The 8,823-nt window shown below is 36.7% G+C and overlaps 1 pseudogene; it reads left to right on the forward strand.

Moving 5' to 3' along the window:
* The window catches only part of LOC122755191, a 28,804-nt pseudogene extending 20,559 nt beyond the window's left edge, over positions 1-8,245 (forward strand).
* The last annotated feature ends 578 nt before the right edge of the window (positions 8,246-8,823 follow it).

Here is an 8,823-nt window from a genome sequence, read left to right on the forward strand (position 1 = left end):
CACTGTTTCATTTCCTTTATAGAGTAAAATTCTGATTTCCTCTATGTGTTGAAATACTTTTTTGCCTCAGGTCAGTCAGGCCCAACTTCTGTTGTGGTAGGGTTTTTTTTTGTTGTTGTTGTTGTTTTGTTTTTTGCGGGGCAATGAGGGTTAAGTGACTTGCCCAGGGTCACACAGCTAGTAAGTGTCAAGTGTCTGAGGTCAGATTTGAACTCAGGTCCTCCTGAATCCAGGGCTGGTACTTTATCCACTGTGTCACTTAGCTTCCCCAGTAGAGTCTTTTGAAAGTGTAATATATTTTATATTGAAGTGTGTATGTCTAGGATATTTAAGGGTTTTTGTTGTTGTTCTTTCCCATATGTATGTCCTTATAGAATCTATATACAAAGTGTGTGATAGGATCCTGACAATGCCAAGAATTTGTGTGCCTACTGATTTGTTGTTGTTGTTCAGTCATTTCTGACTCTTTGTGACCTTATCTGGGGTTTTCTTTGCAAATCTACTGGAGTAATTTGCCATTTTCTTCTCCAGCTCATTTTACAGATAGGAACTGAGACAAATAGAGTTAAGTGACTTTCCCAGGGTCACACAGCTAGTAAGTATTCAAGGCCAGATTTGAACTAAAAAAAATGAGTCTTTCTGACTCTAGACCCAACATTCTATGCACTGTGCCACCTACTTCTTATTAGTTTACTAAATCTAAATTCATACTATCACCATTTTAAGGATAAGGATTAATATATTTAATATGTTTTATAATTTTTTGAACTAGAAAGTCATAAGGGGTCCCTGATTTTAGGAATAGACAGAAAGAATAAAAATAAGGACATTTTAAGAATACTGAAAGGGCAAAGGATTGGGAAATTGCAAGGTAATTAATTCATAGTATGATCAGGCCTGATGAATCCATCCAGCCAGTATTCCTTGAATTACCCAGCTATTGGATCATTTGGAAATACTAGCTACATTAGTAGTAGGGAATAATACATGGGAACTAATTTATACACTCCCTGTTGAGGAGGAGTAATGGTCAGGAAAATAGGTTCTTTAATGAAAATGGGAGGAGTTGACAATGAGGTGAAACTTCTCTTCAGAACTTTAAAGAAATAGTATGGAGAGAATGCTATAATGAGTTTGAGAAGCTGGCAAAGATTATATTTTGAAAAGATCCTTTTTTTGGTGATTACTGAAGAGACAAGTAAAAAGGATTAAAATAGCTTAATTCCTAAGATACTGAATCTAACTCTTATCTTGAGAAATATGAAGAAGATTCTTATGAAAGTTTAGTCACTATCTGGAGTTAATTTATTGGTGAGGAATGATATTTCCAGACAAATGAAGAAATGTCATTTGCTGTTATATATTCAAGGGTGGAGGTGACTCTGGTAGTGAATTTTACATGGTTGGAATATTATGAATAGTTATATTTGTCTTTATTATAGTTTCATTTGTTAACAAATTATATAAAAGTAAAATTTGAAAAAGAAATTTCTCTAATTCATTCAGAAACCAATATTGAGTGAACTGGGGTGGGGCTTAGGCTAACTAATGAATAAGAAAGATTGCAAGCCTAATTAATAAGAATTATATCCTTACATCATAGGATTCCTATAGGAATTAAATATATAGCAATGAGTCAAGTGGCAAGCTGAGGGGTGACTTCCAAGAGAATAATTAACCTGACCCCATAAATCTGACTATATAAGTAATCAGACCACTAAAGGACTGTGCAATGTTATTCCAACAAGGGAAAGAAAGAAATTTCTTCTTCTTCTTTTTTTTTTGGTCATGTCAGGGTTCTACAACTTCCAACTACAAGGATTCTATGTTTTGTTATAGGTGCATCTAAAAATATAAGGAATAGCTAAGGAGTTGTTGAAGATGCAACCGATCTTTTGACACAGTCATTACTGAAAAGCCCTTTGGTTATTTTTATATTCAAGATTTCAGTAAGTCCATAGATCCAGAATACCAGAATTACCCTGATATATATGCAACATAAAGGAAACGGCTAGGTGACACCCTAATGCACAAAGTGTTGTGCTTGGAGTCAGGAAGACCTGAGTTCAAATCCAGCCTCAGACACATTACTAGCAACATGAACCTTCTTCAAGTCTCTCCCCTTCCTAATCCTTTTTTTTCACACGACTGCCAAAATACTTTTCCCGAAGGTCAGGTCTGACCGTATTACTTCTTCACTCATGAATCTTATATTTTCTAATAGATAAAATATAGACTCAGCTTAGCATTTAAAGCTCTTTGCAATCTGGCTGTTGCCTACCTTCTCAATATTATTTTGCATTCATCTTTTTTACATATTCTATGTTCTAATTAAATGAGTCAATTTACTGTTCCCCAGACTCAGCATTTCCTTCCCCACTTTCATGTTTTCACATACACACTGTGTACCATGTTTGGAATCCATTTCTTTCTCTTCTTCGTCTCCTAGAATTCCTACTTGTCTTCAAGGCTCAGCTCAGATGTAATCAGGAAGTCTTTCTTAATTGCCCTATTTGGTAGTGCTTCTACTCTTCAAATCATTATGTTTCTATTTATCAGAATATGTATTGTATGTCTCCCACCCTTTCTCAGAAGATGTAAGAAGGCGGTGATTACTAGTCCACTATGTGCCGAATTGAGAAATCCACACCTAGAAACATATCAAAAGCTCATGTGAATTGAGGTACCTCGACTGGCAAACTGAAATTGTCAGGATTTACTATGACTCTTGGTTCATGCTCCCTCCTATGTTAAAATTTTGGCTTGGATTCTTCTTTCTAGAGAACCTAAACACAAATGACCTCAGTAAATATTGTGAGGTTTGGGGAATTTGTTTTTGTTTTACCTCCTGTCTGCATGGTAATTAGTATATTAAGAATCTCTTACATTTGCCTCCATATTGCTTTTGGCTCCATTTGCTCCATACGTAGCTCAAAAGGACAACATCTTAAACAAAGGTCTACTGGCTTTTCCCCTCCTCTTTTGAAGAAGTAAGAATTTTCTTTTCTCCGTCTTTCTCCTTACTCTTGAAAAAAAAATCATCTACTTTTCTTCTTTTGTGTTTTGTTCCCTTATACTTCTTGTTGAGGCAATAATACCGAATATTGATTATCTAAACCTCGTTTTTGCCAGGTACTCATTTTGTAACAGTTTAGAATCAGGACAATATTCTTTCATCATGGCTGGATTCTTGAAGGCTTTGTCACTAAAGTGAGTTCTGGTAGGGCCTGCCAAGCTAGAGAGAATTTAAATATCATCACATCATCACAACAGAGTTTGTGTGTGCAATTTTAGAACTAGCCTAGCTAAACCCTAAAAAGGTTTATCAAAAACTGGGCAACAGAGTGATTAATTATTTTGGCCAGGGCAATTCTCAAAAACTGTCTTTTAAGTTGTAAACAGGTTGCAATCCTCTTGTACTATGGAGTATTCACGTAGACAAAATGATAGACCTTTGAAATACCATAGAATGAGAATCTTACAATGCTGGTATCTTGGCATTAGGTCTTTAGAGATCATTTAATCTACCCTCTTCCCCTATTTCTCAATAAAAACCTTAACAATGAAACTGCATTTCCTTCTCTTCCTCCTTTTTCTATTGCACAACATTATTTGTTTCTTTCATTTTCTGTACTTAGGATGGTAGGTGGAAGCTGGATTTTGGAGAAACTGAGCTGCTTATACAATGTTTCTGAGTAGACATAGTTATGGGCAGGAAGACTGTTAGATAAAATCAAACAAATCTCTCCCCTGCTTTTTTTTTTCAAATAAACTTTTCTACTCAGACTATTGTTTTGAATTCCTGTCATTAGATGAAGGTATCTGTAAAATTGTTCATCTTATGACCTTTTGGGGGGCATTCTTTTCATTTCTCCCTTCCCAACTTGGAGTACTTTCCTTGGAAGGTTGTGTCAAGTATAGAATTCAAGTTATTGGTACATAAATATTTTCCTCGATAACCACTTTTAAGGTGTTTAGTATACTTACAGATGTTATTTAGACATGTTTTTCTATAGCCTTAAATTCCTTTTTACTATCTAAATTTTTGTCATTTTCCAACTTGGGGACAGTATAATGTTGCCAAGGTAATTTGAGTATGGTAAAGTTCTGGAATGAAAGTCGGAAGTTCTGGTTTCCATTACTGAATATATTAGTGCCCCACTAAGCAATCTTGGGAAAGCCAGATAGTATGCTTTCCCATCTAGGAAACACTACCTCCCCCATGTATTTTTCAAATGAGGAATATGACAGTAAGAGATCAAGAGACTATTGAATGGTACACATGAACAGGACATTCATCATTAGGATACCTCTAATTCATCAAGTTTGAAGTGAAAGAGAATGAAGGATCCTCCTCCCCCTCATTCTATAAATATTATAACAAGTTCTAAGCTAGCATGATTCTTATGTTTATTTGATGCTTTTTCCATAACTAACATAAGGTTTTTTTTTTTGTTTGTTTGTTTGTTTGTTTTTAGGCAATGGGGGTTAAGTGACTTGCCCATGGTCTTTAACCACTGCACCATCTGGCTGCCCCAAAACTATACACTTTTTTTTTTTTGGTGAGGCAGTTGGGGTTAAGTGACTTGCCCAGGGTCACACAGCTAGTAAGTGTCAAGCGTCTGAGGCTGGATTTGAACTCAGGTACTCCTGATTCCAGGGCTGGTGCTCTATCCACTGCGCCACCTAGCTGCCCCCAACATAAGGTATTTTTCAGAGTGTAACTTCCATAAATGCAGTGGTCCTCAATACCTATGTGAGGTAGATAGAATAGAATATTTATCATAGTATCAAATTCTTAGTCACTGTCTCTGATTGCCAAATAATACACTGATATGGGTAATAGGTCAAGGGCCTGTGACACTGTAGAATGTGAGACTCTTATCACCAGTGTAAATCTCAACCTGTCTGTCTATAACTATCTTAGATAGTTTCCTGAAACGCAGAGGTTCTGCAATCTGTATTCTGATCTAATCAGTCACTGAAATGGCTCTCTCCAAAGTGAGCAGTGATCTTTTTTTTTTTTTTTTGGTTGAGGCAATTGGGGTTAAGTGACTTGCCCAGGTTCAGAGAGCTAGTAAGTGTCAAGTGTCTGAGGCCAGATTTGAACTCAGGTCCTCCTGAATCCAGGGCCAGTGCTCTATCCACTGCACCACCTAGCTGCCCCTATATAATTCCTTTTTTTTTTTTTCTGGACAGTGAGGGTTAAGTGACTTCCCCAGGGTCACACAGCTAGTAAGTGTCAAGTGTCTGAGGTTGGATTTAAACTCAGGTCCTCCTGAATCCAGGGCCAGTGCTTTATCCACTGCATTACCTAGCAACCCCCTGAGCAGTGATCTTTTAATTGCCAAATTTAATAGAATTTTTCCATTCTTCATCTTTCTTGAACTCTCTACAGCATTAAATACTCTCCTAGCTCCATGTACTCCATGTTCTATCCCAAGTAGTCTACTGAATCTTTGCAAAGTCAGAATTCCATCTCCTTTCTTCTTGTCTCAACACAGGCCTGTTAAAGCCCTTTCCCCTCCCTTAGAATGCTTAACCTGCTTAAAGGCTTAGCTCAAGTGTTATCTCTTACAGAAACCCTTTCCCTGTCCCTGCTCAATGCTCTCTATCCCTCTTCAGTTAATGCTATATTTTTCTGTCTGCATGTTGTAACATCAGTAGAATGTAAACTCTTTGAAGGCAGGAATGATTTTGTTCATTTTTTTATATTCCTAGAACCTAGCACAAATGTGCATATGGTATATCAATGTTCCTTATTTTGAACTGACTTGAATTGTGAGCAAAGGCATGAGGGAGGACCAGCACAGGGTATATTTTAGAGAACAAATAGCTTATTTAGAGTTAAGTGAATATTAGAGGTAATAATGGAAAATAAAGTTGGAAAGAGCAGTTATGGCCAAACAGCAAAGGGCCTTGAATTTTAAGCTAAGAATTATGCATTTTACTCAGTGGGTAATAGAAGATATCATGTAGTATAGTGGGAAAAGCCATAGATTTGTACCTGAGTTTGAAGCTGTCTTCAAGTTTGGACAAGCCACTTTCCCTCATTGGACTCAGTTTCTTAATGTATAAAATGGAGGGTTCAGGCCTCTCTCTGGCTGCCATCTTGCTAACCTACATATGTGTTCCTATTGTCAGCTCTTTCTCCAGCTCCAAATTATCTATGTCAAGATAAAAGACAATCATGAATCAAGAGAAAATTGCCAAGCTGCAGGCACAGGTGTGGATTGGTAGAAAAGGAACTTCCCAAGAAAGAAGGTGCTTCTTAGGTAAGACACCATAGTAGATGATAAGAAACTTCACTTTTTCTTTTCTTTTTTTTTTTGGTAAGGCAATTGGGGTTAAGTGACTTGCCTAGGGTCACACAGCTAGTAAGTGTAAAGTGTCTGAGGCCGGATTTGAACTCAGGTCCTCCCGAATCCAGGGCACGTGCTCTATCCACTGTGCCACCTAGCTGTGTATAAGGGCTAAAATTCTAGCTAAACTATTTAAAATCTAATGAGTGATAGCCAATAAATTATAAGCTTTAGCAAGAGTATTTAAGTGTTTAAATATTTATTAAAGAGCATTAGGATCAGAGAGAAAGGTAAAAATCTAACTATTTCTAAGAGATCCTATCATCCAACCCACCATGGCGAGGTCAGGAACCAAAAGAGACAGAACCCCTCCACCAGCATCTGCTTCCTACTTCATGTCCCCCTCCCAGAAATGGGCGGCTCCTCAAGTTGATTGGCTGGTAGCCTTGATAGACAGTACCCACGAGCAAACGTCACTTCCTGATGCTAAGGACCTTGACCACATGGCTTGCCCTCAGAAGTCTTCACCTCATGGTGGAGCTTTTCTACAGTAAGTCTCCAGCAGGTGGCGTCATTCCAATCGTTACACGCCTCTTCACTTTTTCTTAAAGACACTGGAGTAGAGGCAGCTTGATGGAACAATGGATAGAGCACCAGCCCTGCAGTAAGGAGGGCCTGAGTTAAAATCTGACCTGTGTGAACCTGGGCAAGTCGCTTAATCTCAATTGTTTCAAAGAAAGAAAGAAAATGGAATAAACAATATCTCTGATATTTAAGAGGTTAATATGTTTGCCAACGTAGGAACACTGATCCATTTAAAAAAAAGAGTATTTCATTACCCCTTCCCAATTACATGTTAAAACAATTTTTTAAACATTAAAAAAAGCTTTGAATTCCAAATTCTATCCCTCCTTCCTCATCTCTTCTCCCCCTCCCTGAGATAGTAAGCAATAGGATATAGTTTATTCTTGTACAATGATGTAAAACATTTAATATCATAGAAATCATATAAATTGAAGATGAATAAAAAAATAATGAAAGAGTGAAAAATAGCATACTTCAGTCTGTATTCACACAGGATCAATTCTTTCTCTGGAGACAGATAGCAGGCTTCATCATGAGTCTTTTGGAATTGTCAGATCACTGTATTGCTGAGAACAGCCAAATCATTCACAGTACTTCATCACACAATATTACTGTTACTATGTACAATGTTCTTCTTATGCTCACTTCACTTTGCATCAGTTCATGTCAGTCTTTCTAGGTTTTTTTTTCTGAAATCCTCCTACTTGTCATTTCTTATAACACAAAAATGTTCCATCACAATCATATACCTCATCTTGTTTAGCCATTCCCCAGTTGATGGGCATGCCTTTGATGTCCAGTTCTTAGCTACTACAAGAAAAAGCTGCTTTAAATATGTTTGTATAAATAGGTCCTTCCCTCCCTTACTTTTTTATTTCTTTGGGATATAAACCTAGCCGTAGTATTTCTGAATCAAAAGGCATGAACAGTTTTATCATTCTTTGAGCATAATTCCAAAATGTCCTCCATAATGGTTGGATAAGTTCACAACTCCACTAATAGTGCATTAGTGTCCCAGTTTTCCCACATCCTCTCCAACATTTATTATTTTCCTTTTTTTTGGTCATATTAGCCTATCTGATAACACTGATCCATTTTAACATCCCTAATGTTCAGGCATTGTTGCACAAAAATTCTTTCATTATTACAAACCATACTGAGACAAAACAGCCTATTTTCTCTGGCATCTTAAATTAGATTGGAACTGACAGTCTGACTAGCTTTAAAAGACTGGCAAAAGCTCTGCCCAAACAGCCCATTAGTGAAAAAGCACCACTTGCCATGGGAAGGATGATTATAATACCATGCCATGTCTCATTGAAATTTTTGATGAGGTTTCTAATAATGATGCCAACTAAATTATCAACTTCTCAAAGTTAAGAATTGAAAAGTTATATTTCCACTTTTTTCTCTTGTTCATGGATCTCAAGAATTACAAATCTAATATTTTTAAACCCCCTGACTGTTGCAGTCTTTTCATTTATTGCTAATACCCAATTCATTCTTCGTAGACTAACTACGCTGAATAAGCTTTTAATTAAAGTTTGAAATGAAGGTTGAGAAACATTTTCCTCGTCAAAAGGTAAACAAATAAAATCAAGGGGATTGTTTAGTTTGAACTCTCTTCCAACTCTAAATCCTATGATGCTATGAATCAATGGAGGCATGCATAGGCTAGATTGTATTATGGGGTTTTTGTAAATGGATTTTTTTTTTCTTCCTTGTTTCCTAGATACTTTGCATCATGGTGATGATTGAATTGAATTGAATTGTAAGATTGCAACACTGGGGACAAGGAGAACAATTAGTCCATGGGAAGTATAATAAAGAACTAGAGGAGAAATATGAAAGAAACTACCAAGATAAAAATAATAAGATTTAACAACTGATTAGAAGGAAAAAGAGGGAAGGGTATAGTTGTCAGGGTGACAGGAAT

The sequence above is a fragment of the Dromiciops gliroides genome, chromosome 4 (assembly GCF_019393635.1).
Source record: "Dromiciops gliroides isolate mDroGli1 chromosome 4, mDroGli1.pri, whole genome shotgun sequence".
Classification (NCBI taxonomy): Eukaryota; Metazoa; Chordata; class Mammalia; order Microbiotheria; family Microbiotheriidae; genus Dromiciops; species Dromiciops gliroides.